General features: G+C 42.5%; 1 pseudogene; it reads left to right on the forward strand.

Annotated features, from left to right (window-relative positions):
- Positions 1-8,128: 8,128 nt before the first annotated feature.
- Positions 8,129-9,744, forward strand: LOC147963457 (uncharacterized; annotated as a pseudogene).
- Positions 9,745-10,447: the final 703 nt, after the last annotated feature.

The raw sequence follows: 10,447 nt of genomic DNA on the forward strand, positions 1-10,447 counted from the left end.
TTGGATCCGGGAGGATCCAACGATGTTTCATGCATGATCCGCGTGTCTGGTCCACGGTCCAATCAAAACGCAATACAACATTATGACCAACTAAATTGGTCGTGATAGATTTAAAAATAAGATGTTAAAATCATATAAGCTATTTTATGATCATAGAAATTCAAAAAAATAAAAAAAACTTCTCATCGTGTGACCAATTGTGAACTAGCTTTCAGGAAAATAACAAACATGGAATGGCAAACAATGTTGCCTATGGGAGTTTTATTTTGTTTGGACGAAAAAAATATTTTTCATTTTTCGAGTGCCCAAAATGAGTTTTTTTGTGAAGGACCTACCATATATTTGTTGCAAAACTGGACCAAATCAATTTTCTAAAATACTAGGACATATTTAATGCAGAATTGACCAAATGGTTGGGTGTCAAAAGTTTTGATCCACCTCTGGTGAAAAAGACAAATTTTCGCCGATTCAGCTGGAACCGGGTCAAATTTGAACTGCGGCTGCCTCATAGTTTGCTCTATATTTTTTCCAAAAATCATTTCTAGGTACATAATTATCTATTTAATTAGATAAACATGAAATTTTTTGCAAGATTCAACCACTAGCTAGGAACGGTCAAGCCCGCCGTTTTGACCGCATTTTGAAACGGGCATAAAAAATTCGAAAAAAATCAAAAAATTGGAAAACCTTCGTATTATGTCATTATATGTGACCAAGTTTTCAGGAAAAATAATAAACTTGTAATACGGCAATTATTTTAAAAAAGTGTTCTCAGAAATGAGCTATCACTCGTGAAGATTCATGGCTTCAAGCCAAATGATCAATCTTATGGCCACATTCATAGCATAGTTTGTTCAAATGATCTCATATTGTGCACAAGGGTGCATCTTGGAATTCCAAACAATGTTGCCTAAGGGAGTTTTCATTTTCTTCGGACGAAAAATTCATTTTCCATTTTTCGAGTGCCCGAAATGGTTTTTTGTGAAGGACCTACCATATATTTGTTGCAAAATTGGACCAAATCAATTTTCTAAAATACTAGGCCATATTTAATGCACAATTGACCAAATGGTTGGGTGTGGAATTTTTTGATCCACCTCTGGTGAAAAGGACAAATTTACGCCAATTCAGTTGGAAGCGGGTCAAATTTGAACTGCAGCTGTCTCATAGTTTGCTCTATATTTTTTCCAAAAATCAATTCTAGGTACATAAGTATCTATTTAATCAGAGAAACATGAAAAGTTTTGCAAGATTCAACCACTAGCTAGGAACGGTCAAGCCCGCCGTTTTGACCGCATTTTGAAACAAGCATAAAAAATTAAAAAAATCAAAAAAATTGGGAAACCTTCGCATTGTGTCATTATATGTGACCAAGTTTCCAGGAAAAATAATAAACTTGTAATACGGCAATTATTTTAAAAAAATGTTCTCAGAAATGAGCTATCACGCGTGAAGATTCAGGGCTTTCAAGCCAAATGATCAATCTTATGGCCACATTCATGGCATAGTTTGTTCAAATGATCTCATATTGTGCACAAGGGTGCATCTTGGAATTGCAAACAATGTTGCCTAAGGGAGTTTTCATTTTCTTTGCACGGAAAATTAATTTTCCATTTATTGAGTGCCCGAAATGAGTTTTTTTGTGAAGGACCTACCATATATTAGTTGCAAAATTGGACCAAATCAATTTTCTAAAATACTAGGCCATATTTAATGCACAATTAGACCTACCATATATTTGTTGCAAAATTGGACCAAATCATTTTTCTAAAATAATAGGACATATTTAATGCACAATTGACCAAATGGTTGGATGTGAAATTTTTTGATCCACCTCTGGTGAAAAAGACAAAATTTCGCCGATTCAGCTGGAAGCGGGTCAAATTTGAACTGCGGATGCCTCATAGTTTGCTCCATATTTCTACCAAAAATCATTTCTAGGTACATAAGTATCTATTTAATCAGAGAAACATGAAAAGTTTTGCAAGATTCAACCACTAATTAGGAACGGTCAAGCCCGCCGTTTTGACCGCATTTTGAAACGGGCATAAAAAATTCAAAAAAAATCAAAAAATTGGGAAAACTTCGCATTGTGTCATTATATGTGACCAAGTTTCCAGGAAAAATAATAAACTGTAATACGGAAATTATTTTAAAAAAAGTGTTCTTAGAAATGAGCTATCACGTGTGAAGATTCATGGCTTTCAAGCCAAATGATCAATCTTATGGCCACATTCATGGCATAGTTTGTTCAAATGATCTCATATTGTGCACAAGAGTGCATCTTGGAATTGCAAACAATGTTGCCCAAGGGAGTTTTCATTTTCTTTGCACGGAAAATTCATTTTTCCATTTTTTGAGTGCCCGAAATGAGTTTTTTTGTGAAGGACCTACCATATATTTGTTATAAAATTGGACCAAGGCAATTTTCTAAAATACTAGGCCATATTTAATGCACAATTGACCAAGCATTTGGGTGTCAAAAGTTTTGATCCACCTCTGGTGAAAAGACAAATTTCCGCCGATTCAATAGGAAGCGGGTCAAATTTGAACTGCGGCTGCATCATAGTTTGCTCTATATTTTTTCCAAAAATCATTTCTAGGTACATAAGTATCTATTTATTCAGATAAACATGAAAAGTTTTGCAAGATTCAACCACTAGCTAGGAATGGTCAAGCCCGCTGTTTTGACCGCATTTTGAAACAGGCATAAAAAATTAAAAAAAATTAAAAAATTGGGAAACCTTCGCATTGTGTCATTATATGCGACCAAGTTTCCACGAAAAATAATAAACTTGTAATACGGCAATTATTTTAAAAAAGTGTTATCAGAAATGAGCTATCACGCGTGAAGATTCATGGCTTTCAAGCCAAATGATCAATCTTATGGCCACATTCATGGCATAGTTTGTTCAAATGATCTCATATTGTGCACAAGGGTGCATCTTGAAATTGCAAACAATGTTGCCTGAGGGAGTTTTCATTTTCTTTGCACGGAAAATTCATTTTCCATTTTTCGAGTGCCCGAAATGAGTTTTTTTGTGAAGGACCTACCATATATTTGTTATAAAATTGGACCAAATCAATTTTCTAAAATACTAGTCCATATTTAATGCACAATTGACCAAACATTTGGGTGTCAAAAGTTTTGATCCACCTCTGGTGAAAAGACAAATTTCCGCCGATTCAATAGGAAGCGGGTCAAATTTGAACTGCGGCTGCCTCATAGTTTGCTCTATATTTTTTCCAAAAATCATTTCTAAGTACATAAGTATCTATTTAATCAGAGAAACATGAAAAGTTTTGCAAGATTCAACCACTAGCTAGGAACGGTCAAGCCCGCCGTTTTGACCGCATTTTGAAACAGGCATAAAAAATTAAAAAATATCAAAAAATTGGGAAACCTTCGCATTGTGTCATTATATGTGACCAAGTTTCCACGAAAAATAATAAACTTGTAATACGGCAATTATTTTAAAAAAGTGTTCTCAGAAATGAGTTATCACTCGTGAAGATTCATGGCTTTCAAGCCAAATGATCAATCTTATGGCCACATTCATGGCATAGTTTGTTCAAATGATCTCATATTGTGCACAAGGGTGCATCTTGGAATTGCAAACAATGTTGCCTAAGGGAGTTTTCATTTTCTTTGCACGGAAAATTGATTTTCCATTTTTCGAGTGCCCGAAATGAGTTTTTTTGTGAAGGACCTACCATATATTTGTTGTAAAATTGGACCAAATCAATTTTCTAAAATACTAGGCCATATTTAATACACAATTGACCAAATAGTTGAGTGTGAAATTTTTTGATCCACCTGTGGTGAAAAAGACAAATTTCCGCCGATTCAGCTGGAAGTGGGTCAAATTTGAACTGCGGCTGCCTCATAGTTTGCTCTATATTTTTTCCAAAAATCATTTCTAGGTACATAATTATCTATTTAATCAGAGAAACATGAAAAGTTTTGCAAGATTCAACCACTAAATTGGAACGGTCAAGCCCGCCATTTTGACCGCATTTTGAAACAGGCATAAAAAATTAAAAAAAAAATAAAAAATTGGGAAACCTTCGCATTGTGTCATTATATGTGACCAAGTTTCCACGAAAAATAATAAACTTGTAATACGGCAATTATTTTAAAAAATTGTTCTCAGAAATGAGCTATCACGCGTGAAGATTCATGGCTTTCAAGCCAAATGATCAATCTTATGGCCACATTCATGGCATAGTTTGTTCAAATGATCTCATATTATGCACAAGGGTGCATCTTGGAATTGCAAACAATGTTGCCTGAGGGAGTTTTCATTTTCTTTGCACGGAAAATTCATTTTTCATTTTTCGAGTGCCCGAAATGAGTTTTTTTGTGAAGGACCTACCATATATTTGTTATAAAATTGGACCAAATCAATTTTATAAAATACCAGGCCATATTTAATGCACAATTGACCAAATAGTTGGGTGTGAAATTTTTTGATCCACCTCTGGTGAAAAGACAAATTTCCGCCGATTCAATAGGAAGCGGGTCAAATTTGAACTGCGGCTGCCTCATAGTTTGCTCTATATTTTTTCCAAAAATCATTTCTAGTTACATAAATACCTATTTAATCAGAGAAACATGAAAAGTTTTGCAAGATTCAACCACTAACAAGAAACGGCCAAGCCCGCCGTTTTGACCGCATTTTGAAACGGGCATAAAAAATTCAAAAAAAAATCAAAAAATTGGGAAACCTTCGCATTGTGTAATTACATGTGACCAAGTTTCCAGGAAAAATAATAAACTTGTAATACGGAAATTATTTTAAAAAAGTGTTCTCAGAAATGAGCTATCACGCGTGAAGATTCATAACATTCAAGTAAAATGATCAATCTTATGGCCACATTCATGGCATAGTTTGTCCAAATGATCTCATATTGTGCACAAGGGTGCATCTTGGAATTGCAAACAATGTTGCCTAAGGGATTTTTCATTTTCTTTGCACGGAAAATATATTTTCCATTTTTCAAGTGCCCGAAATGAGTTTTTTTTGTGAAGGACCTACCATATATTTGTTGCAAAATTGGACCAAATCAATTTTCTAAAATACTAGGCCATATTTAATGCATAATTGACCAAATGGTTGGGTGTGAAAAGTTTTGATCCACCTCTAGTAAAAAAGAAAAATTTCCGCCGATTCAGCTAGAAGCGGGTCAAATTTGGACTGGGGCTGCCTCATAGTTTGCTCTATATTTTTTCCAAAAATCATTTCTAGGTACATAAGTATCTATTTAATCAGAGAAACATGAAAAGTTTTGCAAGATTCAACCACTAGCTAGTAACGGTGAACCCCGCCGTTTTGACCGCATTTTGAAACGGGCATAAAAAATTCAAAAAAAAATTAAAAAATTGGGAAACCTTCGCATTGTGTCATTATATGTGACCAAGTTTCCTAGAAAAATAATAAATTTGTAATACGGAAATTATTTTTAAAAATTGTTCTCAGAAATGAGCTAGCATGCATGAAGATTCATGGCTTTCAAGCCAAATGATCAATCTTATGGCTACATTCATGGCATAGTTTGTTCAAATGATCTCATATTTTGCACAAGGGTGCCTCTTGGAATTTTAAAAAATGTTGCCTAAGGGAGTTTTCATTTTCTTTGCACGGAAAATACATTTTCCATTTTCCGAGTGTCTGAAATGAGTTTTTTTGTGAAGGACCTACCATATATTTGTTGCAAAATTGGACCAAATCAATTTTCTAAAATAGTAGGCCATATTTAATGCACAATTTACAAAATGGTTGGGCGTCAAAAGTTTTGATCCACCTCTGGTGAAAAAGAAAAATTCCCGCGGATTCAGTAGGAAGCGGGTCAAATTTGAACTACAGCTGCCTCATAGTTTAGTATTTATTTTTTCCAAAAATCATTTATAGTTACATAAGTACCTATTTAATTATAAATATATGGTTTGATGGCGATACATCGAAGTTTGGGCAGTGGCCGAGGCCCCCAACTCTAGAGCGCGTAAACTCGCATACCCGCCGCGTGGTCACCGCGTGACCGTGGCGTTGTCATGTGTTCTGGGCAGCCTAGGCATGTCTAGTGGGTTGGGCACTCCCCAGGTAGGTGCTAGGAAGAAAATTACAATATAAGATTCTCACGAGGAGACCGATTGATGCTCAAACATGAATTAGCAGCCAAGTGTTTGATTAGCAGTACGGGAAATGTACATGGCTAATGGGCGTGAGTTTTGGCTGAGGATGATCAGTTACTAATTAGACCGTCTTCACAAATTTTCAGCTCAAAAGGAGGAGCCTAGGTGGTACTTGCTTTGCAAACTACCACACTGGACATAAATACGAATGTTGAAGCTCGGCTCAAAATAATGAATGGATTGAGTTGACATTTGGTGGAGGATGGTTATTTGGGCATATGAAAGCACTGTAGAAAATGGATACTATTTGGAGATGCCAAAGTGGTACTTCCTTCACAAATTGTTGTTCTGAACAAAATAGGAAAATGAATATTTTTGAATTATTTTTGAACTAGGCAAGGAAGGTTTTTTTTACATATTTGACGAAGATATGACCTAAAGAATTTATGAGGTTTTTTTGGGAATTTTTGGGAATGACATAAATATAGGTTGCTTCACAACCTAGGGTAAAAACTGCCACATGGACATGACACATAGGCAAAACTGATGAGGTGGCACCTAGTCATAGCAACCCACCACAATTTACAAGGTTATGACCATCTATATTGGTCATGATCAGCTAGAAATAAGGCAATAGACCAGTGCTATCTGCTTTATGACCATTTCGTGTAAGGAAATTACGACCTTTCTGACCAAAATGATCGTTATAGTTTAGGGTTTGGAGCCCCCCGAACAGCTTTTGATCAATTGGTCTGAAATGGTCATATATCTATGACCAATTCTTTCAGGTTCACTGACAGAAGGTCACTAGTTGACATATTTCTTGTAGTGAAGGTGGTAACGGACTCCGGCGCCTGTTGTTTGGATAAGGAGAATATACAAAATGCGATCTCTATAAACTAGGAAATGGCTCTAACAGAATAAAATCTTGTTTGGATAGTCTAACTGACTCGTGGATACAGAAAACTCGGTTCTCCGTAACCCATGATTTTGCGTTTGTGGAAAAACAAGTATTAGTCGTTTTTGCAAAAACGCGATTAACATAAACCTGCTCCTCTGTACCATTGCCCTCGGGTTCTTCCTCCTATGCGTTGTTGCGACGGCGGGTCGACGAGGTGTCGATGCCCGGCTAGCTCCTGACTCTGCAACTATAAGTGCTCAGAGATGTGGACTGTAGTAGATGCGCCTCGTCGCCGTGCCGGCCGAAGACATGGAGGTTCCCGACGAACCTACGGCCGTCGCACCAAACCAAACGCACCTGAATCCACGCTTGGATCGAGCGGCATTGACGGGCTCGGCTGCGGCGGCGTATCTCCATCTGCATCGTCCCCATCGTCCTCTATGCTGGAAGAAACATACTACGACAGAGCAACCCCCAGTCGCCCGTCTTGGCCTCGACGTCGCGCCATGCATGGCTTGGCCTCTACAAATACATGGCTTGCCATGCCCGGCTTGCCTGGCCATGCATCCGTCTCCATCATGCGCAACTATGCCATGCCCATGCTCGAGATCGACATCACCATGCCTCATGCCTAGTTTGCCACAGCCGGCACCGTGGCACATGCTTTCGTGCTTGGGCTGGTGTTCACTATCCTCACCGATGTCGTGCTCCTTGCTGACATTGAAGGTATTGGCGTGCTCCAACAATGTCACGTTGTGCTGCTGTTCTATATGCATAAGACAATGTCTTCTGATCAATCAACTATGGTAGTAGCTGTTAGGCTATATAGTAAGCCGACGTGTACGCTCTTCGTATAGACTCATGTGTACACGATCGTACTCGAGTCCATGTAGCCAGATCGTGGCGCACGTCAATGGCAGTGCGGCACCCCATGATCTCCGTCACGAAGTGGCCTTGTAACTGTACATATACCCCTGCCGATGAATGAGTCAGTGTGGTGTGTTTTCTTCCTAAACCTCTCTCTAAACATGGTATCACAGCCTCCCGTCTTGCTCAACCCATTTGCGCAGGACATCGATCCCGCTTCCGCTCCCATGGCGCCCGCCGGCGACGCCGATCCGCTCCACGCCGCTTCCCTCGCCAACGCGCCTCCTGCTACTACTGGTGGTGACACCATCCCGGCTGCGCCGGCTGCTTCAGCGCCCACATCGGCGCCCGCACTTCCCGCGGCCCGTGTGGCTCCAGTTGCCGCCCCGGCGCCTACCTTCCCTTCGTCGATCCTACAGACGATGGACATCCGTCGCCACGTTCCCGTCACGCTGGACCTCCTCGCCGGCAACTACTCGTAGTGGCGCCGCCACTTCAACACCGTCATCGGCATGTTCGGCCTTCGTGATCACGTCGACCCCAAGGCGGTTTCTCACCTCGACAACCCGGAGTGGCTGATGGCTGACCACGTCGTGGTGCACTGGCTCTACACCACCATCTCGTCGGAGCTCCTCGACGCCGTCATGCAGCCCGATGACACCGCGCTCGCCGTCTGGGCCGCCGTCGACGGCATTTTCCGCGACAACCAGCTTGCCCGCGCGGTCTACATCGACGCCGAGTACCACTCGCTTGTCCAGGGCGACCTCACCGTCATGCAGTACTGCGCACGCCTCATGGCGTTCACCGATCAACTTCGTGATCTTGGCCAGGGCGTGACGGAGACGCGCCAAGTCTTCCACCTGCTTCGAGGGCTCAACCGCCAGTTCCACGCCATGATTCCTCATATCACGTCCCAGGTTCCGCTGCCCTCATTCCTTCAGGTCCGCTCTTTTCTTCTTCTCGAAGAGCACCGTGCCGAACAGACGATGCGCCTCCAGTCTGCCCACGCCATGATCGCCGGGCGCGGCACCGCCCCGCCAGCACCCGCCCCGTGGCAGCCGCCTACTCCAGTCACCGACGCCTCGTGTGGGCGTGGGCGCGGACGCCGCCGCGGACGCGGCAATAGCCAGTCCTCCTCGCCGGCCACCTCTTCACCACGGCCGCCGACCATGCCCGCTCCAGTGCCCGGGGCCAACTCCTGGACCAGTTTCGTCCAGGCCTGGCCAATGGCCTAGCGCGCCCCCGGCTCTGGTGTCCTCGGGCCGCGGCCTGGCACGTCTCATCAGCAGGCTATGATGGCTGCACCGACCATGCCCATGCCTTCTCTATACGGCTACGGCGCTCCGGGCGCTCTACCAGGCTATGGCGCTCACGGCACGCTCCCTGGCTATGGTCCGCCTGCTGGCTACGGGCACCCCGGGGCGAGCTCGTCGTCCTCGCCGGTTCCTGTCTGGGACATGGCCTCTCTGCAGGCCGCGCTTCACAGCGCCACCATCGGGCCGTCATCTTCCGACACCTCCCAGGAATGGTACCTCGACTCTGGGGCCGCGTCACACATGTCATCCTCGCCTGGTAATCTCCTTTCCGCCCACCCTTATACCTCTGACTCCCACGTCATCGTCGGTAGTGGTGAGTGCCTGCCAATCACCCATATTGGCACTGGCTCTCTCATTGCCGGCACCTCACCTCTCCCACTTCGCAATGTTCTAGTTTGTCCATCTCTCATTAAGAACCTTCTTTCCGTCCATCAACTATGTCGTGACAATCCCGTTTCTGTAGAATTTGACATCTTTGGCTTCTCTATAAAGGACCTTCGAACCAAGGCGGTGATCCTCCGATGTAACTCCGGCGGCGATCTCTACCCTGTGGGCCGTCCCTCGCCTTCCTCCTCACGGTGGTTTGTTGGCGCTGTCACGATCGATCTCTGGCACCAGCAACTTGGGCACCCCGGGCGCGCGTCGTCGGCAGCTCTTCCGCTTGAGTTCACCAAGTCCACGCCGCATGTATGCCATGCATGTCGCGTTGGCAAGCACATCCGTCTCCCGTTTGAGTCATCTAGCAGTCATAGCATGTTTCCTTTTCAACTCTTGCATCTTGATGTATGGACTTCAGCATATCTGGCTATCAGTATTACTTGGTTATCCTAGATGATTACACGCATTACGTCTGGACTGAAGATGGCAACGGGGATGAAACCCATCGAGTTTTGCCTTCCCAAACCCATCCCCACGAGAAAATCATAAACCCGTCCCCGTCCCCGTCATCGTGCGCGGGGCTAGTTTTTCGCCCGTCCCATAAACCCATCGGGTTTTCTAAACCCATGGGGAACCCGCAGGGAAATCGACATATATAAGGAAACATAGAACCAACAAAGAATAATATTTCGACAACAAACGATACCACATTTCAGCAACATAGATAATCAGATTTCAGCAACAAATAGGAGCATATTTCAGCCATACATGGTTAAGCAAGATGTCCAATTACACAAGTTCTAAAATATAATTCTTGGTTCACAAATCAAAAGCACAAATGAGACGAAATAG

The sequence above is a fragment of the Triticum urartu genome, chromosome 6A (assembly GCF_056163025.1).
Source record: "Triticum urartu cultivar PI428250 chromosome 6A, HENAU_Tu73, whole genome shotgun sequence".
NCBI classification, from domain to species: domain Eukaryota; kingdom Viridiplantae; phylum Streptophyta; class Magnoliopsida; order Poales; family Poaceae; genus Triticum; species Triticum urartu.